The sequence below is a fragment of the Balaenoptera borealis genome (genome assembly GCF_965194805.1).
Source record: "Balaenoptera borealis genome assembly, chromosome: 13".
Lineage (NCBI taxonomy): Eukaryota > Metazoa > Chordata > Mammalia > Artiodactyla > Balaenopteridae > Balaenoptera > Balaenoptera borealis.
In genome coordinates this window covers 26,013,617-26,036,737 of record NC_138870.1, presented here as the reverse complement: position 1 = coordinate 26,036,737, position 23,121 = coordinate 26,013,617, and the positions used below count along the sequence as shown (strand labels likewise).

The 23,121-nt window shown below is 39.6% G+C and overlaps 1 long non-coding RNA gene across 1 annotated transcript in view; it reads right to left on the bottom strand.

Moving 5' to 3' along the window:
- Window positions 1-1,523: 1,523 nt before the first annotated feature.
- LOC309610015 overlaps window positions 1,524-23,121 on the bottom strand; it is a 173,494-nt gene continuing 151,896 nt past the window's right edge. Inside the window, exon 2 of the long non-coding RNA XR_014233703.1 lies at window positions 1,524-1,961. This is a non-coding gene — a long non-coding RNA (uncharacterized lncRNA). The remainder of the gene's footprint in view (window positions 1,962-23,121) is intronic.

Sequence of the window (23,121 nt, the reverse complement as noted above, 5' to 3'; positions counted from 1 at the left end):
TTTTTAACATCCAAAGTTTTCTTGGTCCTTTGATAATCCCTTTATATTGTCTTCTCTTGTTTCATGGATGCAATATCTATTCCTATCTGTCTGAGGACATGATAGATATTTTAAAGCTATTTTTTTCTCCCTGAACTATCTGTTTCCTCCATGAGCCTTTCGTTTGCTTGTCTTGGTCTGTATCTTTCATATTAGAGGCTTTCTTTTCTACTGTCTCAATTGTATCCCACAAAACTATCTCACTGTGAAATATTTTCAACATATTATTGAGCACCCACTCTGTGCAGTGTACCACAGAGGATATGAGAGAGAGGGAGGGACCTAATCTCTAATCTAATGCAGTAGCCTGAAACCCAAGAAAAGACACATGTAAACCATAAACCAAGAGGTTACACAGGAAACCTCCCTGCATCATATGTTTCATTTATTAAAAGGTAGAAGGAGGAGGAAGTAAAGAAAAAAGAAGAGGAAAAAGATGGAAGGAGAAGAAAAAGAGCTTTTAAAAAAGAAAAGAAAGCTAAGTATAATGTATATGTGACAAATGAGTGATAGAATATGTACTGTAGGAGTCAAAAGCTGAAAGAGAGTTTTATGGCTTGGATGATTGGGGGAAGATTAGGAAGCAAACCTGGCTTGACTTGGTCATTGAAGGACAGAAACACATCAAGGCATAGAACAAAAGGAAGGATAATACAGAACATGGGGGAAAACAAGCTTATTTACAAATATGGGATTAAAAAGTGTGTGCTATAAGATGGTGTATTCCAAACACTGGAATCACTCAGGAGGCTTTTAGATTTTGGGTGAGGCCTGAAAATGTGTATTTTAAAAATATACGTCAGATGCTTCTTAGGTAGTCAGCCAAGAATGTGTTCTTGTTAAAGAATAGAATGGAATTGGTTTGGAAAAGTAATCTGGTGACAAATTGTAGCATGCTTAAATTCTGGACTAAGGTGACCTTATGCCTTATCCAAGAGAGTATTGATTATGCTTTTCCTAAAGGTGGTGACTTTACACCCTTGTGAGTGCCCAGCAATATTATCAGGCAATTATATGCGAGAGGAGCTAAAGTGGGTAAACTCAGGAGCCAATAACGAGGAGGTTACTTTATTAATGTAGGAATGAGCCTATAAGTGTCTGCCCTAGTTTTGGAAGCATGGTTGATGGGAAGAAGCATATAGGAGAAAGACATTTTAAAAATCAAGATGAATGATTGTGGGCAGAACATTGTTGAAGATGAGAAAAGTATAGATTAGTTAACTGGGAGAATGATAGAACTAGTGATGGAAATGGGGAGAAAAGACGATTTTTTAGGTAAAATGTTGAATCTGGGCTTAAATGCGCTGAATTTCAGGTAACTAGCCAAACCAGAGTTAACTAGCATCACATTTCCATAGTGAAGAAAAAAACGAGTTTTAGACTCCTTATTGGTTGGTGCCCCAGGCCACACCTTAGTTGGCCAGCCTTATAATTGGGCTGTAGTTTACTTTATAAACCCTCCATCATTAACAGGCTGAACAACATTTCTTTTTTTTTTTTAACATCTTTATTGGAGTATAATTGCTTTACAATGGTGTGTTAGTTTCTGCTTTATAACAAAATGAATCAGCTATACATATACATATATCCCCATATCTCCTCCCTCTTGCATCTCCCTCCCATCCTCCCTATCCCACCCCTCTAGGTGGTCATAAAGCACCAAGTTGATCTCCCTGTGCTATGCAGCTGCTTCCCACTAGCTATCTATTTTACATTTGGTAGTATATATAAGTCCATGCTACTCTCTCACTTCATCCCAGCTTACCCTTCCCCCTCCCCGTGTCCTCAAGTCCATTCTCTACGTCTGCATCTTTATTCCTGCCCTGCCCCTATGTTCTTCAGAACCATTTTTTTTCTTTTTTTAGATTCCATATATATGTGTTAGTATACAGTATTTCTTTTTCTCTTTCTGACTTACTTCACTCTGGATGACAGTCTCTAGGTCCATCCACCTCACTACAAATAACTCAGTTTCATTTCTTTTTATGGCTGAGTAATATTCCATTGTATATATGTGCCACATCTTCTTTATCCATTCATCTGTCGATGGACACTTAGGTTGCTTCCATGTCCTGGCTATTGTAAATAGAGCTGCAATGAACATTTTGGTACATGACTCTTTTTGAATTATGGTTTTCTCAGGGTATATGCCCAGTAGTGGGATTAGTGGGTCGTATGGTAGTTCTATTTTTAGTTTTTAAGGAACCTCCATACTGTTCTCCATAGTGGCTGATGAACATCATTTCTGAAGGCATAAACAAATGGACAGAGTACTTATACACTTTCATGTGTGTTCACCTAAAACCCAAGCTTTCTACCCAGAATATGGGATATCCTAAACCAGCCACAAATGAAGGTGGTGCTCTTCCCCTTACTGCTTTTTCATGATGCCACTCTCATGGTTCTCCTCACCAGTGGGTATCCTTTGTCTGGTTGCTATACTACAGACCGTGGTGAGATGGGATGTCTTGCCTTTAAATAAAGTCTGAAATACTGATTAATATACTGGACCAGATGTTCTAATTTCTGAGTCAAGATCATGTTTTGCAGCTTAAAGTGATTTACTACTACTTAAGAGCAACCACGAAAGTCACTGAAACTGCCAGAAATTTTATCCAATAGAAAGGGTTAAATAACTGTAAAGAGACCTCAGGAGATAAAATTAAAATTGCATTTTGAATATCTACCATGAGTTGTACTTGCTTAACGCACCTTTTACAATAGTATAAATAGTATCTAATGCAAAGCATCATGTTGTATTTCAAATATAGCATATCATTCAAGAATTATTTATTGAGTCTCTGCTCTTTGCTAAGCACCATTTAGACACTGCAGGTACCGTTGTGAAATAAAGAGACATTGTGCCTACCCGGAAGCATTTTATCTATTCAGGGATTTCAGTTTCATAACTGCCTAAGTCCTTATCTATATTGTATAAACCAAGCATTATTATTTTTGTTTTACAGAAGCTCAGAGAAGTTATGGTACTTACATGAAATCATGCAACTAGCATGCGGTGGGAGATGACTTCAAATTTCATTGTCTTTCACTGCATCTCAGTGCATATACAGAAAATTAGGTTCACCCAGTTCAGAATGGATCTGGTCTGGTGTAGGGGGGCTAGTGCTCTGAAGTTAATGTTCAAACTGCCTCTGAGCCATGACGTCAGGGAGGGAGGAGTGAGGGTGGGGACAGAGGAGACGGTTCTCACAATCTGCAAAAATCACAGTCCCGAGGTGGAGGAATCATTCTGGCGGCACCATCTTCCGTCACCTTGTGAGACTCTGCTTCCTAGAACCAGTTTTAGAAAAACTGCTTTCTTATATTTCCCCCCATTTCCTGGAATATAAGTCTGTAGTAAACAAAATCCAAACTCCTTCAGGTATGCTTCGCCTCTGTAATTGCTGTTTATTTTTCGTTTTAGAAATGGTCTACTTTAAGGATGTCTATTCAATGTTAATGAGCTGTAGGATTTCAAGAAATACCTTATGAAATTCTGAAGCGTCAACATTTTCTTCAGGAATTTGTGGAAATGTAGAAGAAATCTGAGAGAAATATGGAGCCATCGATATTAGAAATGTAAGGAGTCAAGATTATTTTCTTTTGAAAGAGTGAAGTGTGAAAAGATCATTAGAAACAGAAATTGAACAAAAACAAATGATAAATTATAGATGTACGTATGCCTAGAGTGATTTTCATTTTGGTAGCAGTTACCTTTCTTTCCACTTGTTTGAGAATATAGAAGGGATAGCTTGCATTGCTTGAAACTGGGTCCTACTTTTTACTTAGGGTCACATAACCTCTCCTACACTTTCAAGCATAAATAACGACATACAAACCCTGAGCTATTAATAGTAGGTGTTGCCCACAGAGGAGCACCAGAGAGGGAAAGTCAGCCTCAGACGTGAAAAGGAAATAGATCATCTCCAAGGCTCCTCCCCCCTGAGATACTCTGAGAGGTTGGCCATGAAAAGTGAATGATGACTGGATTTTTCTAGAATGGTGTATCGGGTGTACTTTTAAACCATTATGCTTAAAAATAGCTATGACGTGAGACCAGTAGCTTTGGCTCAGGTTTACATCTGTTCAGCATTTGATCTCGGGGACGCTTCTTCTCCTCCACCCTTGCCACTTTTTTTTATTGTCACCTACATTTTTAACATTGAAACCTTTCTACAAGTGAGAAGGCATCATCAAATGTATACGTTATATGTATATGGTCATAAAGCCCTATTTGGAAAAACGGGTGATTCTTTTTTAAACATTTTCAGGCTTTATTGCAAGTTCACACTTGCTGATGTGCTCATTTGTAGCAGTAATAGATATGTTTGCTCTTGACTCAGTGGTCAACTCTACCACCACAGGTGACTGAATTTGATAACTGCAAACACTTGTAAATGCAGAGCAAGGGCAGTTCCTCAACAGAGTACATGGAGGCCTTGCGTTGCTGCAAAACCATTCCTCAGAATGGTTCAATAGTATTTGTGAGTCTGAACATGCCTTTCTGCCCTTGGGTTCTATTTTCAACATCTCATGTTTATATTCAACTTGAAATTTAATCTTCATAAATGCCTGGGTTTAAAATAGGCTGCAGGGTTTAAATATAAGAAAGATTTTCTGTGTAAAATAATAACCAGGCATTTGACTCCCCAGGTCTTTTACTGAGTTGTCATTTTGTGATAGTTGTTTGGTGACACCATTAATTTTATTCTGCCATTCAGAGAACCACTAAATTAGAATAATGTATTGTGCTTTCAATTAGACTCCATATAACCTTTTATCCCTTAATAACTGAATAGATGAGAAAATGCTATAAAGTATAATTCTTTACAATGGATCTATTTTCCTACTGCACACCTTCCTAAGATTATAAATGTGATCCCAAGGGAAAGTAATTCCATGACACTCTTCTAGCAAACATTAAGTATTGGATTCTGAAATCTTTGGTTACTAAACAAAAAAACATCAAGTCATAAAGGAGTATATTGGAGAAAAACCTACTTTTGCTTAACTAGCTCTCTTTTCAAATGTGCATAAATGAACAAACATCACCAGACGCAGAGATCGATTTATTAAGGAAGAACTTGCAAAAGTTATTAAATAAGAATACAGATGTGAGCTCGGCCAGCGCGGGATTCTGCCCTGTGCCCGTGTACACTGCGGGTGGGCAGGGAAGGGCCCATGTTCGCCTTCAACCTTCAGGGGCCACCTTCAGATTCTGTTACCAACCCAGGGCAGAGGAAGCTGCTTTCTTGTCCTTCAAATCTTAATGAAGTATTTTTACCGGCACATATTTCTTGTTAATCTGTAAAACTTTAGATGGGCCTCTAAATCTTGTTATATTCACTCTTGTCCATAAAAAGAAGCATATTTCTGAGGCACCATGCCACTCTAAAGGCTACTAACAGTATATTTGGAAGGCTTCAGAGTCCATCATTATCTTTTTCCCCTCCTATTTCCACTGTATCTTTGGGTGCCCCTTTTCTTCAGCTTTCTTCACTACTTGAAAATTTAGTTTGTACTAACAGACTAGCTATCTGTCCCAAACTCATTAAACACCCACTTAGATCTTGAAGATGGAAAGTTTCTTAATCTGATAAATACATTCTGAATATTTGTACTTTAGATATAAAACAAGGAAAAGATCAAGAGAGAAAAGTAAGTGTGGAAGCAAAGAGGTCATGGTGAAATTTTATGAACACACCATTAGGAAACTGAGAACAATGTCAAAATCTTTAAAGTAAAAAAAAAGAAAATAACTTAAATGGTTTCCAAAGTTCCGCAAGTTTTTGGCTCTAAAATCAGGCATGCTATGCTATATGATGACTTATCACATTGAATGTGCAGGGATTGGAAAATGATACTGATGCTGGGAATTAAATGATAAAGCACCTTGAAGATGATACATATATATCTTCAAGATATAAATATATATATAATCTTCTCTCCTTCACCCTCTACTCCAATATTTAGTATTGAGCTGGGCACACACTCCAAGTATTTAGTCAGTACTTGCTGATTACTGAATCTTTAATTCTCTGTTTACTTTTCTCAGTAACAACAGAACACAGCCAAGAAAGTGATCATTTCTGTTTCCCTGGAGGGCATAAAAATGTAATTGACTTCATCATCCATTTCTTATGCACATCACTCTTTTTGAAGATGAAAAGCTGGAGCGTAAACGTATGGCAGAGTTTTGTACACAACAAGCATGCCAGAACTGCTGCAGGATTTCTTTTTTATTATTAATTTAACTATTTCAGATGACAAGAAGTGTTGATGGCAACATCTTAAAAAGTCGTAAGTCAAACTGTTGTTATTCCTTTGGAAGCTCACTCTCCTCTTAACTCTACTCACTGATACAACAGAAATCAACAGAATGTGCGTGGTTTCAAATCTTAGGTGGACTCTGTAAATCAAGTTAAAAGCGATGATATAATTGCCAAAAACAATCCATTTCAAGCTTAATTTAGTTAAAAAATAAGAGTGAGATTACTATAATTATTGTGTAATTACACTAGAAAATGAAAGCTTTCACATTTTAAGTTCAGAATTAAGCTCTCTTTTGTACTTGATTAGGTCCTTTGTACCATTTGTGGAAGAAGCTGGTCTCAGTACAGTCAGCTCTTCCGATTTGGATGCAGAACCGCAGATACCGAGGGCCCGAGCATACTACGTCATTTTATATAAGGGACTTGAACATATGCAGGTTTTGGAATCCAAGGGGCCTCCTGGAACCAGTCCCCCCAGTGGATATGGGGACTTAAATAATGCATTTGGAATAACCTTCCCTGTAGGCCTGCTGGTTTTATCTGAACTGTTTCCCTTACTGCATAGTTTCTTATCCATCATTAACCTGTGGGTTCTCAATAAATGCCAGTTGAATGTATCTGGATGTTAAAGGCACCAAGTGAAGGAATCAGGCTAGAAATTGTCCCCCTGTCTTCTTTGTAGAATAGGTGCTCTTGGAGTAGGTGTTCATTTGACAAAATGAAATCAGGAGACACCACACCATGTGAATTTGGTTTGGTTCATTCTGACAAGAAAATTTCCAGTGATTAATCTGAGCAATATTTCTCCTTTTATGAATCATAGCTCTGATAAATGACAGTTTCTATTTATAAATGTTTTTGACCCCCTTGTTTAAGCAGTGGTGTGCTCAGAAAGAATGTTATCAAAGGTATACCATCTCAGAGTGTAGTACGTTCATCCATCTGTTAGCTTTACTAAAACTTTTCCTACTCTTGTTAGAAATTATAAAAGGCATGAATGGAAAATGTCTAATTTAGAATCAGAACCCCATAGAGGTCTAAAGAAAGAGTCCTAAATTGTTGCCAATTTTAAAAACAAAGAGTAACTCAGGGCAGGAGGATTAATCCCTTCATAATAATCTCACAGAGGTTTTATGGAGCCTAAAAAGCATGATTCATTATTCTAATTTAATGGTTCTTAGTACAGCAGAATAAATTAACAACTAAGTGCCAGGGATCGTCCTAGGCCTCGGGGCTACAGCAGGAAACAAAACAGAAAACTCCTGCCCTTTTCAAGTGTACCATCTCATACAAGGAGATAGGCAATAAACAAATAACTAAAATACCACACTTTATTTTAAGGTACACATTTTTGCACATTTTCACACCTCAGAGACTTGTTTGTCTTACAGCTGCTGTTGGCCTGGTGTTAATCAAGATGTAGCTGTTACTGCCTGTTCACATGCCTCAAAACTGATAAGAGTGAAGTTAGCATTTGGGGACAAAATCCTGGAGACACCAGCAGAGCACATTGAGAATGGTGCAACACCAAACTCCTGATGGCACAAAATATGGTGCTGAGTGGAGAGATGCCATGTCAATGGGTCTGAGTTACATGATCCAGGGCATATTTAACTTCGTCTGAATATGATGAAGTTTTAGGAATATCTTAAATGATGTATTTTGCTGATATTTTCCTGTTTGGTTTGCACAAGAGTGATATATAATAAAACCAATGTGTAGATAAGTCTAAAACAGCTCCTTCAGGGAGTGTAAAGTAATTTTGAAGTAATAAAAAAAAGCAACATGTCAGTCTTATAGGTAGTAATTTTTAATTTAATTTATTTCATAATTAATTAAATTAACATAACATTATAGTGTTTCTTGTAACTGATGGTTTCTTTGGTGTGAGGAAATATAATATTTGTATATTACAGGGTAATAAGTGCTTTAAAGAACACTGTCATGGAACAGTGAATAGATAATGTCATTGAGTGGGGCAGTTTGCAATTTTAATCAAGGTAGCCAGGGAAGCCCTTGAGAAAGTGATCTTTAAATAAGAGTTGAAGAAAGACTGAGCTGTGCAGACAGCTGAGAAGAGCATTCCAGGCGGAGTAGACAACCAGTGCAAAGGCCCTAAGCAGGAGCATGCCCAGCTTATTTGAGAAATAGCAAAGAAGCCATGTGGCTGAAATGGAATGAGAAAGGGCTGAAGTGGTAGATGAGGCTGAAAGTTAAGGGGGACCAGCTCACACAGGACCCTGTAGGACACTGGAAGGAGGTACTTTTAGATATTAGGGATTTTCACATTTAACTCTAAATTATACAGGGATCCATCACAGGATTTAAAAGATCACTGAAACTGCTAGATCGAGAAACAGACTGAAGGGAGACAAAGACAGAATCAGAGAGAATGGTTAGGAGGCTATCACCATGAACCGGATGAAATATGATGGTGGCTTGGACCAGGGTGGTAGCATTGTGAAGATTATGAGAAGTAATGGAATTCTTGACTCCTTCTGAAGGTAGATCCAAAAGGTTTTGCTGATAATTTGGATAAGGAATGTGAGAAAATGAAGATTCAAGGTGACTCCAAGTTTTGTTGTCTTAGCAACTGCAAAGATGAGGTTGGCATTAACTAAGATGGGGAAGACATCTAAGAAGAACAGATTTGGTGGGGATAGCAGGAGTTCATCTCTACACGTGTTCTGTTTCAGATGTCTATTAGCCATCCAAAGGAAGATGTCATAGAGACGATCAGATGTGTGAAACTGGAGTTCTCACCATCAGTCTTTTGTCAAAGTTTCCCCAGTCATCTATTCATTGGCTGCAGTGTGTCTTGTAGTTTCCTTTGAAAGAGTAATTGTTCCACTGGATACCATGTTCATACGAACAATATTCCCTGAGTTCTTACATATTCAAACTATCTGATAATACCAAGTCCTGGAGAAAATATCTTACAACAGGATCTGTCAATTGCAGCTTACAATGTAAATTGTTACGACTACTGTGGAAAGTGGTTTGGTAAAATAGTTTAAGATTGAACTTTTACAAACTCTAAGAGCCAGCAATTTCACAACAACATTTCCATCCAAGAGAAAATCTTGACAAATATATTTGAAGACAAGTGCAAAAATATTCATGATAGTATCGTTGCAGTAGCAAAACCTGGAAACAATCCAAAAGCATTCCAACAGAAGAATAGGTAAATCACAGTATATTCCCATAGTGGAATGTTATACAGCAGTCAAAATGAATTATCTACAGCTAAATCCAACAATGTGAGCCAATCAGCAATGTACCATATTTCATCTTTTCTAACATGTGCAATTTTTCTCATGACATCTCAGAAATCTTAGCTTCCTTGGCAGAACTTTTTTTTTGTTAGTGGTTGTGTCAGGTATAAAGGTGTTGTCCCGTAGCTCCAAGTTCACTCTTCTACAAACAGCCTTGTGATATAGACACTGAGAGACTGCAAAGCCCACTGCTTTCCCAGGGGTCTCCATTAAAAACTCTGTCAACAGGGGGCAGTAGATGAGGCTTCAGTTCCAGGGGAGGAAGAAGGGGCTCCCTCCTCCTGTCGACTTCCCCTTTCCTGTCCCTGCCACCTCACCCCCAGCAACCCTTCTTCGCAGCAGCAGTGGCAGTTCACTCCTGAAGCAGCAGCTGAATCCAGCTTGTAGGTTTCCCATCACTTGCAGAACCGCTTTGGTAAGAGCACCTCAGCAGAGGCAACCACCCCTCCTCAGAGGCCTGGGGCCCCTCCTCCGGGCTCAGAGAGGCCTGCATCACCTGAGCCGTGCTGCCTCCTCAGAGGCCTCTGTCTCAGGCCCAGGCGACCCTTCTCTAAGTTTGTCCCTTAGTTTCCTTTGTTTTCTTAGCCATAGGGGACGGTAGCGCCTTCCTACAGTTTCTACCTCCGTGATACCTCAGGGTTCTCATTTTACCCTTTCAGTGGGAAACAACTTTATACCTGGTACCAGTGCTTTAGATCAAATCTCTCTCATCAAATATCTGGTGTGGTTTCTGTCTGACTAATAAAATGGTATTAACTAACTGTACCCCTTATCATTCATGACATATTAGATTTGAAGTTTCAGAAGATCATATACAGCAAAATACCTTTACACAAAGTTAAAAGCAAATAAAACATCCACACACACACAATTTAGGATCGATCTTACGTCTGGTCTAAGGAGGCAGAGCTAATCTCATGTATACAGCTATGGATGCACACATGTGTAAGACAATGTATTGAACTTTGATGGGAGTATAAAAGAGCTCTGATTAATCAGATTCCCTAAAGATGACTTCAAAATAAAATAAAAATTTTCCCCTTTTTACTTAAAGTAAGGCTTGGTGGAGTTAGAATTCTTGACTCACTTTCTTTTCTTGAACATACTGTAGATGTTTCTTCACTGTTTTTCGTACTGAATCTTTCTGTAACAGAAGTCTGATGCCTTCCTGCTTTTATTGCCCTCAAAAGTGAGTTCATCCTATTGTCTGGCTTCCCAAAAGGCAAGGATTCTTTCTATATCTTTAAAGGATTCTAAAAGTGCTTTGTTCTGTATCTTTAGACAACAATTTCACCAAAGTGTGACTTAATGTTGATGGTTCTGGACCATCTCTCTGTTGCTTAGTATGCCCTGAACTTTCTTTAATTATATGTTAAAATATTCATTCTGTTGCTCTCTTTTGGGTTTCTTCTTTGGAATTCCAATTAAGCATGTAGACTATGCTTTGCTTCACTTCTTCACTTCTATAGCTGTGATTTGTTGCTAATTCTGTCTCTTTATTTCTCTTTTATTTTGCTTGTTTTTCCCATTTCTATCCTCTGTGTCCTTCACTGTTGTCAAATCTCCCTCGTGCCCTTCCTAATTTTCTTGTTATTTCTGTAACTTTTTCTTTGCTTTCTTTCCTGAGTTCTGCCATTACCTTCTGTTGTCTGTTCCTCTCTTCCTTGAGTTTATCTATCTCGGCTTTGATGTTTGAGATTCATTTAATTTTGTTTTCAAATTAATGTTACAGTGTTTGGTTATGATTCTTGTCTGCTCTATGGCAATTTTTCCTGAAAACTTTTCTTTGTCTATAGAAATACCTTGCTGTTCTTTCCCATGTATTTTCTTAGAGGATTTTTGGATGACTACTATACATTCCCTATAAGTTTTGTTGTTGCTGTTGCATTGTCCTGAACCAGCTCTTGTAAGAGGTTAGAGGTGGAGGGATAGATGAGGAGGAATAAGGGCCAAGGTCGCTTTCCTGGCTTAGCAACTTAGAGCGCTACCTCCTCTGTGTATGGTGAGGAATGTCTCCTTTCAACAATGACACTGTTGTGTAGCCACATCTTGTCTGCCTCCCTGAACTTACCCTGGTTCAAGGTGTCTTCTGCAGCCAGCTCTACACTCCCCTATGTTCCCTCACCAATTACTGCAACCATGACACAGAATCTGCCTTCCACTTTCCAAGGTGGTCCCCACACTTTTTGAGTGTCTATTTTGTTGACACTTTCTGAAATGTGCCAACTTTGGATCCCTCAGACACCTTGCACACCTTTCTTTCTCACCCTTTCCCAGCATTTCTAATCTCTTTGATCTAATCCCGACCTGCAGCAGTTCCCTGGTAGTGTAGAACATTCCCTTGCTGAGGAAACACTTCTCTAGAGACTTCTGAGATTCCCCTCCACTAAGCCCCCTGGATCTCCCATTCTTCCCTTGATGTGTCCCACCTGGATTCCTGTGGCTTGTACTGGTCTCAGCTGTTCTTGGCAGCTCTTTACATGTAAATGGAGTGGACAGGTTTTCTCTGGCTCCTGGCTTCATTGTAAACAAATTTTGTGACTTTTCAAAAAATTCTCTGTGTGGTCTCCAAGAGGAGTTGAAGCAAGATTCAGAATTAAGCTGGCAGCACATCCTTGACAGAAGTTCTACAACTGTGTTTAAAACAGAAAACAAAAACTGCCATTGTATTCTCTTCAAAATCTGTTTTTCGATCTTTCAAAGAAAGATGTGAAAGACAAATTTGGCCTGAGGTTTGAGGCAGACATCATGACTGACTTGTGTTCATCTCGCCAACTGTTTTTTTTTTGAGAGTTCGGGAGCAGATGGGTGTGGCAGGAATTGAGTGGGTGTGGCTAAATGGAATATTGGGAATGAATGGGCAAATGCCTTCCCAGGACCAAATTTGGTACACGATTACCATGATTTCGTGGTGATTTTCTTCAATTAAATATAGTGAGAGAAATCAAAGGAGCAGAGAAAGAGGGAACAGAGTGGAACTTTGCCACTGAGCCTGTGAAAAAGAATAGAAGTAGAAAGGTGCCTGAGGAGATTGGGTTCTGAGCCTCAATGCAGCCAGAAAAAAAAAAAAAAAAAAAATCTCCCTCAGACAAAAACAGTTACATAAAATTTGGTTCCGAAATATAGTTTCAGAGCTGTACAGTCTTAAGGAAAATTTCACCTTAATTTTGGAAGCCTAGGTAAGTAAAATTGCAATTTTAATGTAAAGAGGTATGATGTTATTCACTTATATCTCGCTAAATGAAGTAGATCTTGCATTTACCTAGTATATCTTTTTTTTTTTTAATCAAATGGTGGGAAAGGGTTAGCCACCTAGATTGTTAACCTCATGACGCCTCGGGATAGTCCAGGCTGAAATCATTGCATTACTCAATTATGTGCTTATCATATATCAGCATATATCATATGCTTAGTTCAAGCACCATCCATCTAGTGACAACCGTCAGAACTGCAAGTCTTGTGCCTTGAAGAAAGAACCAAGTCTCTTTAGCAACAGAAATGTTGAAAAGTTTGGAAAACCCTTAAGATCCAAAGGCCCATATCCTGTCAGAGGGCAGAGGATATGATTTTTGTTTAGAGACTATTTCCAGAATCTCCCAGATCACAGTTAGGTGGTCACTTTCCACCTCTAAGTCTGGCCCCTAATTATTCTGACATCCCTGGCCAGATGCACTGTTAACACATCCCAGGGGCCACTGTGAGTAGGTGTCAGTGTGACAGCAGGAAAGTGCAGCTGAAATGGATCTCCCAGTCCCAGGATCTTGTTCTGCTTTGCAAACACTGTAATGCTTGACTTTATTGTAGGGATTAAGACCTACGATTTAAGTGGTGTAACATCAACAATCCTCTGTTAATCCAATAATGATTCAACATCTGCTCTTTAGATCCTTTGATTTAGTGAAATGTAATGGGGGTGTTTTTAGATCCCTGAGTTCCAACTACATTAATTGCTATACTTAGACTGCAGCTGTCGAGCCTTTAATCCCTCTTTACTGCAATGATATCTAATGGAATTGAATTATATTAAATTACCCTGAATGTTCTAGTCATTGTTCATTTGTACTATATTAATTTTAAATTTTTTTTTATTTTGAAAGCAACCAAACTTTGAGCTACTGACCAGATTGCTGCATGTTTTCTCATATAAACCTAAAATATAGGAAATAAAATAACACACTGGTAAGGCAAATGGGGCAGTTTCTAAATATTGATTTTTTTCAGGGAAGTTTGTCGCTCCTTAATGGTAAGTTGTACTGTATGTATGCTGTATGTATGCTGCTTTTCAATAACATCTATAATCATTGAAAATTAAATAACATATCTCTCTCTTCCCTTATTAAATGAAAACTGCAACAACACATTGTGAATTGCAAAACACAAGGACAGAGAAATAGAAATAAAGACTAAAAATAAGTGCTGCTTAGAAGGCAAAAATCTAAGATAACATGAGGTAGTGAGTTTCTTTTGTGCTTAGGTAAGCGACCAAGCAAACACATCTATTTTGTAGAGCACAGCGCTATGGCAGGGCTCCTGGTTGCCCCTCAGCCTCTGGGTCACAGCCTTTCCCTCTCTGCCCCTCACTGGTCCGGGCCCTAGAGAAAGGTCCACGAGGCCATCTGCATGGCCACTCCACACCCTCTTCTGAAGAAAGCAGCTCCGGAGCTCTTTGTGCGCCAAGTTACTACAGCCTGAGCCAAGTCTGGGGAATGAAACCAGCCCTGCTCTCCTGGGCACCACTGATTGACCAGGGACTGTGCCTAAACCAGAGTCACCCACGGGGCAGGTGGGACATGAGGGAGGTCAGAAACCTCTGCTGGGCTTTGGCCAAACCCACCCTGTAGAGCACTTCCTACGGAATGAGACAGGCTGACTCAATCAGATCCTCTTTCTCCTAAAGAAGGAATTCCCAGAGTGCGCAGGGATGATGGGGATAGCCCAAAGCTCGTGGAAATACTGTTCTTCCTCCATGAGACCTGCTCTCCAGCCAAGTGCTGAAGTGTGTGTGTGACCAAGAGCGACTGCACAGCCAAGGAAGAAGTGATAACACGCCCTGCGTCTCAACCCTTATCACAAAGGTAACCCAAGTGCCTCTCTTTCTTGTGATCTTTAAAACCCCACCTTGTACACCAGAAATTAACCCTCTGTCTCAGGGCCTCTGTCAGCATCCCATTTTCCCTGCTAGACCATGGGGAGTATGAGAAAGCAGGAAGGGGACAAGCTGACATGGGCTCTATTTCTGATCTGGGGCTTACAGGTGACAGCCACTCTCAAGTCTTCTCTGAGTTTCAGATTCCGATCTCGAAAGTGGGAATAATCTACATGTGAGCAATGCTACACAGCTTTCCCTCAAATCATTTAAAATAATGACAATTTTGTAAGGTCTAAACTCATGTGCAGATATTGTTATTTCAATCCTTACCTAAACCATAAGTGTCTCTCATACTGTCACTTATTTATTTTTATCCCCTGTCCTGTGTTATAATGTTTGAGATCACCAGGTAAGTTTAATACATGCTTGTTGCATATGTCATTGTGTTCTAACCATGATCCACAGAGGTTATTAGAGAGACTCCACATCCAAGAGGAAAAGTCCAACAGGAACTCAAACCTTCACTTATTTTCTTGAAGCAGGGAAAGCTGAAAGTTTACTCTTGCTGAAATTCCCTTCCCTTCATATGATTTCACATCCCACGTCTCCCAGTGCCTATCATCTGCCTTTCTGCTTTCATCGTCCACAACCCTTCCTACTCGTCCCTCTGTCTCGCCCTTTCCAACCTCTACCCCAAGCTCTTCATCACCGTCATATCCCTCCACACTTTCATAGTGCCAGCTCCCCATTCTCAAGGGCCTCTGGGAAAGAAAGTCCCATGTTCCTGTTCCCTTTCACTACTGTTTCATAGGAATGGGGTGTTTATCTCTCAGCCCATTATCCTGACCAGTTCACCAATCAGTGAATCCTTCTCTGGGGGAGGTGGAGGGGACAGAAATGAGCAAAAGTGAGTGGCAAAAACAAAGCCTAATTTATTTAGCAGAGAGAAAAGCTGGGAACACTCACCTAAGCTGTCATTCTAATCCTATCCCATGTAGAAGAACTGCATGAGGAATAGGCAAGTTATTATGTTCCTACTGGGACTTGGACTCTAGTAATGACATAATAGAATTGGGTTACCTGTCCCTGTCCTTGAAAGCCTTGTGTCTTAGTGATCTGCGTAGTGCCTTATACGTGGCCCAGAAGGTGCAATATAGGCTCGAGAGAGTGATGATAATGAGGTACTTTCACAGGATCAACCTGGAAAGGGTTTTCCGGGAACAGGAGTTGCTGAGCTCACAATGATTTCTGGCAATCTTTAGAGAGTTGGCTGATGCCTGTGACAATTGCGTTTTCACTGGGGGTAAAGAGAGTCTGTCTTGTGTTTGGCAAGCAGAGAGAAGAGAAACTGATTTGGTTGAACTAAAATTCTATAAAAGTTTGGCATCTGTCCCTCTATAATTTGATGTGTGGAGAAATGTAAATGTTTTGGACCAGAAGCTGCTGAACCATCATTTTTCTGGTTCCTTTTGAATAAATTTTGCAGCTTCTTCATAGATGGTACTCAAATAGAAGTATTTAGAATTAAAGAAGAAAGTGCTAAGGGAACAAATGTCTTAGGCTGAGGACCTGTGCTGGTAGCATCCTTCAACTCAACCCGTTTTGTTGTAAATGTGTTCAAGTCAAGTAAATTCAGCTAGAACTGATTAAAGGTTCACTTTATACCCAGCACTATGGGAGATGCTGAAATAGTTTCTTCTTTATAAATTGGGGAAAATGATACTTCTCAACAATAATGTGACTGAGAGGATTAAAAGGATAATGAACATAAAATGGTAAGAACAGTACCTGATACAGAGCAGGAGCCCAGTAAGTATTTGGGGGAACTCCCTGCCAGTCCAGTGGTTAGGACTCTGCACTTTCACTGCCGAGGGCCCGGGTTGGGGAACTAAGATCCCACAAGCTGCCCAGTGTGGCCAAAATAAATAAATAAATAAAAATAAAAATAAATAGATAAATAAATAAATATTTGGGAACAAATGAATGAATGAATTATAGGAGTGGATTAACCTTATTGCTCTCTAAGCTATAAAATTTTCTGATTCTCTGAAATAAATCTGGGACTGAGGAGTCAAGAGTCATGAGTTCTGAAGTGAGATCAGCTTAGAAAAGTTGGCTTTGGACTCAGGTTTTCTGGCCTGAATCCAGGACCCAATATTTATCAGCTCTATGACCGGGGGCAAGTTACTTTATTCCTTCATCCTTCGCCCTCCTCACCTGTAAAGAGGAATAACAACAGAGCCTACCCTGTAGGATTATTGTTAAAAGCACTTGGAAGGTCTACCATAATGAAAAATCCCCTGCCCATTTGGAGCAATTACCATCCCACCCAATCACTGCTCTCTTCGTTTCCCTGTCGGGTCCAAGTGTCTTCCTCTCAATCATCAGACTTGAGCATCGTGTTCCCAGTCTAACAGGACCCTCTGCTGCTGTGATATTTTGCCTGGAACACAGAGCTCTGAGCCAGTAGCCTGGCCTCAAAGGCCCTTGGTCTCTTACACTCTGGTGACCTTCACCTCTGCTCCATGTCAGCTATCCATTCCGATGGTCACACTGTGGACATTTTTATTCCCCACTCTTGCCCTCTGAAACTTTGAATTCCAGTAGTCCGTCACAGTCTACCATATTTTACTCTCCAAAGTCTCTAACACCTTCCTCCCACTTCACCCACCATTTGACTTCTAACTAGTCTTAATGATCTTTTCTCCTCATTTATTCCTAGTCCCTCATTCATTTACTCTGTCTCATGCATTGAGTCCTCAATACATGTCAGGCACTGTTCTTAACACTGGGCTCTCAGAGATGAATACCATGAATGAGACCTCTGTACTCCAGGCGTTTACATTACTAACAAGGAAAGAAAACAAATAAACAAATACAAAAATATCAAGACCTTTTCAAATAATGGTTTATGCTGTGCATACAGTAAAACTCAGAATGGTGAGGCCTAAGAGAGGAGAGAGATTTAGGGAAAGCATCGTCCAGGAAGTACAAAGGCTATGAAGTGGAATAAGCTTGATGGTTCCTAAAAATAGAAATAAGGCAAACATGTGGAGTGTGGTGGATGAGGAGGAGGGTGGTACAAGAGGAGGATGAGAGGTGACCATGATTCTGGCTTGCAGGTATCCGGGGATTAATCCTTGAGTAGTCTCTCTGACTCATCACCAACACTGAATCTACAAGTCCTGCCAATTTTACCCACATCCCCAGAAGTTCTCAGGTATGTCCCCTCTACTCCATCCCTTTGATCATTGTCCCATGTGAAGCCCTCAGCCCTCATCATCTCTAATCTAAACTCTTGGAAGGATCTCCTAAATTGCTTCTTGCTGTTAGTCTTCCCTTCTCAAATCCAATCCAATAGTCAACTGACCTTTCTAAAAAAAAAATCTGATCCTGTTACTTTCCAATATCTACAGGATATAAAATCCAACCTTCTTTTAACAATGGAAAGCTCTTCATAATCCAGTAGTAGAGTATAGTGATTAAAATTATGGGTTTTAGAAACAAATGGACCAGAATTCCAGCTCTTCTCCTTACTTGTGAGGGCTTAAGACAAATCATTTAACCACTCTGTGGCCCAATTTCTTTTTCTGATGAATAGGGACATAATAATAGTACTGTGGTGAACAGACTCTAAGATTGCTCCCACTTGTTCCCACCTCCTGGTTCTCGCACCCTTGTATAATCCACTCCCTTGGATGTAGGTGGGACCGGCAATGGTTCTAACCAATAGAATATTGTAAAGGTGACAAGATGTCATTCCATGATTACATTACATAAGATCTCAACACCAGCCTTGTTAGAGATTCTACCCCTTGCTCACTTTGAAGAGGGAAGCTGCCACTCTGGGGAGGCCCAAGTGACAAGGAACTAAGGGAGGCCTCAGTTGAACAGCCAGCAAGAAACCGAGGACCTCAGTCAAACAGTTCACCAGCAACTGGATTCTGCCAACAATCATGTGAGCTTGGAAACAGACCCTCCCCTAATCAAGCCACAGATGAAACCCCAATCCCAGCCAACACCTGGATTACAGCCTTCTGAGACTCTAAAACAGAGGATGCAGCTAAGCTGTGCTTGGACTCCTGACCCACAGCAAGTGAGATAATAAATATGGATTGTTTTGAGCCACTAGATTTGTGGTAATATTATTATGCAGTGATAAATAACTAATTAAAATATTTGCCCAAAGCAGAGACAGTTAGTGCTCCCCAGATATCCATGTGCTTCTCTGCACTTCGCAGCCTCTCTTGCGGTGAAGTTGGGGCTATGTGACTATCTCTCGCCCATTGACTGTGAGTAGAAATGACTATAAGCGGTTAGGAACGAGAGCACCTCCCTTATCTTTCTTTTCCTCTGCTGTGGTGGCCCAGGAGGCTACACGTTCCAGATGTCATGGCTACTAGAGATTAAAAAGGCTGCCTGACCCACAGTGAACCTTATGAGATGGAAAACAGACTTTTATTGTTTCCATCCAAGGAAGCAACAGCAACTGAGAGTTCAGGGTTTATATATTATGGCTGAATTAATTACCTTGACTAATAAAATTATCCCACAAATGTTATCATAGGGTTAACCATGATAATGTACAAAAGCGAATAGCATAGATCATACAAATCAACACTTAATAAATTATACTACTTTAACTTTATCCTGTCTTGTATTCTACCTGCCTGCACTTTTGAGCTGTTTTTTAGTTCTGCAAAGATACCATGTCATCTCAATCCTCCATGCTGTTCCCTCTGCCTGGAATGCCCTTCCCTGGCTGACATATTCTTCAAAATAGCATCTTTCTTGGGTTAGGTTCCCTTTTCTTTCCATAGCAGAATGTTCAGTCCACCCCTAGCACTGACCACACTGTTCTCACCACCTCCCTGGACAGGTGGTGAGCACCTTGAAGGGAGGGGTCACTTCTGGGCACTTCATAAATGCTTGTTGCTTACCATGTCAGATTTATATCCTTCCTTATTACATATCTAGTTAACCTGCATTTTTTTTTTAAATTTAAACCATTCCCTTTCAGTATCTTCCTATGAACCACCCCCCAGGCACTATTCATAGGGCAAGAGTTCTTTATTCACATGAAGAGCATTAATTTCCCATTTTCTTCCATCACTCTCTACGTTAGACTGAGTTCCAATATTCCTTTTAATCTTTCTGTCATAACTTAAATTCTCAACACTATAATCATCTTTCCAAACTCTCTCCTTGTTTGTGGACACAAGAATCACACAGATTGTTCTAGAAAGGGTCGATCATGACCAGGGGAACTGGCAAGCCTATGTACTCTCTGTGACTTTTTTGTTCTTGAACTCCAGGATGCTCTCTTAGTCAGCTGCTTGCCTCTGGGGCCCCAGCACCTATCTGTCTTACATTTGTGTGCTCTTGCATCTTCTCCCTCCAACACTCCAGGCTCAAGGTCAACTTGTTGAGAAGGAAATTAATTCTTTCTATCTCTCCATTTCCTCTAAATGAGATATGTAATTTGAAATTCTAGTTCTAACCTTTAATGTGCTCCTTCCATAATGATCCTTGATAATTATGAGCAGAATCTCATAAAAGAGATTTAGCTATACTGAGCTCAGTCTCTCTGTGCCTCAATTTTGCACCTCAAAGTTGGCATAACAGTAATTGCTAACTCTTGTGTAAAACTCACAATGTTCTCAGGAGCTTGAAAAACAAGACTTGCACATGAACCTTACAAGCTTGTTAATATGTTTGCAACAGATTCAAAACAGGTAGAAGTCAAGACAGCTGTTCTGATTTTTTGCTGCATTTCATTTTGGTCTTGGCCATGACAATATTTTCCTCCTTAAGATGCATTCATTTTCTTAGTCACTATTCACATCAGCTGTGCATGTGAAATAGAGTTCTCTGTAGACCTGCCATGGCCAGTGACCAGGGAAAAAAGAAAGTATCTCTCATTTAGAAAATTGCACTCCAGATGTGATAAATGACACCCAAGTATCAGTGAAGAGCTGAGATGTATCTAAAAGCACCTACATCATGCTCCAGCAGCTTAATAATGGTAGGATATTATTTTTAATAATATTAATGAAAATGATAACTTTAAATAGCATTGCCCAATTTTCCAAGCATTTTCACATTATTTCATTAGATCATTGCATAAATCCTGAGCTTAGGCATACAGTGTAATTCCTATTTTAAGATGTGGACTCAGAGAGAGGACTTCCTCATGTTCTCATAGCCAGAGCAAGTGGAGTTGAAAATATCACCCAGTATTCTCCATCCTGAAGCCACTTCTATTTTCACATAGTAGAGTATTTTTTTCACTATCTTCTCTAGTCACTAATAAAACCCTTTCCAAGTTGTGTCTGATTTTATTGCACAGGAACATCTAAGCAATGATTTCTCATTGGAGGCTTTACATTGGCCAATTATTGTGCTCAGGGCTACAAAGTGGGGGCCACCCTCAGCTTCTGGAGACTTCTCTCTGGTCCCTGCATGAGGTCCCTACACCTCAGAGCCAGCATGTTGAATCTTTCTCATTCCAGTCTCTCTGACTTACCTTCCTGACCCATCTCTTCTGACTTCTTCCAGCATGAGACTGTTCTGTGATCTTAAGAGCAGAAATTTTTCTTTGGGTAGGCTTTTCCAAGGTTTCAAAAAGAGAGCAGGGAGTATTAGCGAGTCCACTTGACTAGCAGATCCAAGCCCTGTTCTCCAATATCTACTTCACAGGTAATATGTTGCATTAATATTGTCGTCTCTTTATATTTTTAGTTTCCATCTGCCCAACTCCTATGTCTAACTTGCAATTGGCTCTGAACTCCAGTGAGGAAAAGGTTGTTATCTATTGTTTTCCCACAAATAAAACATGAACAAGACCAGTAGCTTCTTTAGAATTTTTTTGGTGATTATTTTGTTTGTTTGCTATGCCTTCTGTATTAGATTTCTATTGCTGCTGTAACAAATTAGCTCAACCTTAGAAGTTTAAAATAACAAAAATTTTGTGGCCTACCTAAGAATTTTTTGTCTACTGTGAGGTCACATATATTTTCCCATATGCTTTCTTCTAGAAGTTTTATAGTTTTCATTTTTATCTCTAGATCCATGATTCCTTTTAAGTTGACTTTCATGTATGGTATGAGGTAATGGTATGGTTTGCAAAGGACAAGGTACATTTTTATTTTCGTAATGTGTATCTAGTTGTTCTGTCACCATTTATCGAAAAGACTATTCCTTTCCTGCTGAATTACCCTGGCAGCTTGTCAAAATTCAATTGACTAAAATACAAAGGGTATGTCTAGTATGCCACCCTTTAAGTAAGAAAAAAAGGAATATGAGAAATTATACATGTACTTGCTCATTTGTACAACAGACACACAGAAAGGATAAACTGAAAACTAATGAGATTACCTACAGGGAACAGGAAAGAATGGAGTGGAAAAATTGAGGAAATGGGAACAGGGCAGTAGGGACTAGGGAGAGAGGCCTTTCTAATCAGGAGTTTCTACATAGCTCTGACTCTTAGAACCATGACCGTGTTTCACATACATAATGAATACGTAAGTAATTAAAAAGCAAAGAGGATATAGGAGAACTCAAAATGGAATACAAACAGTAAAAACTCAAACTTAACTGCATTACAAATGAATAACATAATTACACTAAGGGGGATAGGGAAAAAAACCTAAGCAACTTTGAGAAACAGTATTTTGACTGTTTACTGTAAAGCCAAAATCAAAAAGAACAGGAACTGTACACAAATATTGAAAGAAGTGACAGATTAAAAAATGTAAGACCCCATGGTGTAGGATTAGAATTACAGATGTCAGAATGTGAGTTCATGGTTTTTAATATACACACATACAGAAAGATATAGAAATAAATATATGTATGTATGTCTTAGTATGTGTACATGTGTTTGTGTCTATATGTATGTATATATATGTGTATGGGTGTACATACGTACGTGTGTGTGTGTGTGTACACTTCTGGAAGAGGACAGGATTGGGATTGGGATTTGCACCTGGCCCTCTCACTGCAGGCCCCACTCCCTCCCTCTATTGCCCTGCACCCCACTATCTGCCTGCACCTTACCCTGCTTTGTGTCTTCTACCATGTCCTTGGTGATGTGAACAGATCTCCCAGACTCAAATGCTAAAGAAACAAGGGTGGAGGGTGTTATGGTGGGGGGGATCTTTTGCCGTGTTTTTGGAGTAAACTCTGTTTTTCCTTAGATTGATTAGCTGTGAGTTGAAAAGTTCCAAATATAATTGCCTTTAAAAATTGGTTAAATCTGGAAGGGGGTGGGAGTCTTCAGCAGTCTGGCAGTTGTTTGCAGATTGTTTGACTTCAATATATTTAAAGAAGCTGTGTCTGTCACCAGGCCTGTGGGAACGCTTGTACTATTTAAAATATAAATTAGAAAAATATGCTGATGTACTTGTCTGCCCTAAGGAATTTTCCCCTAATCACAGCCTTC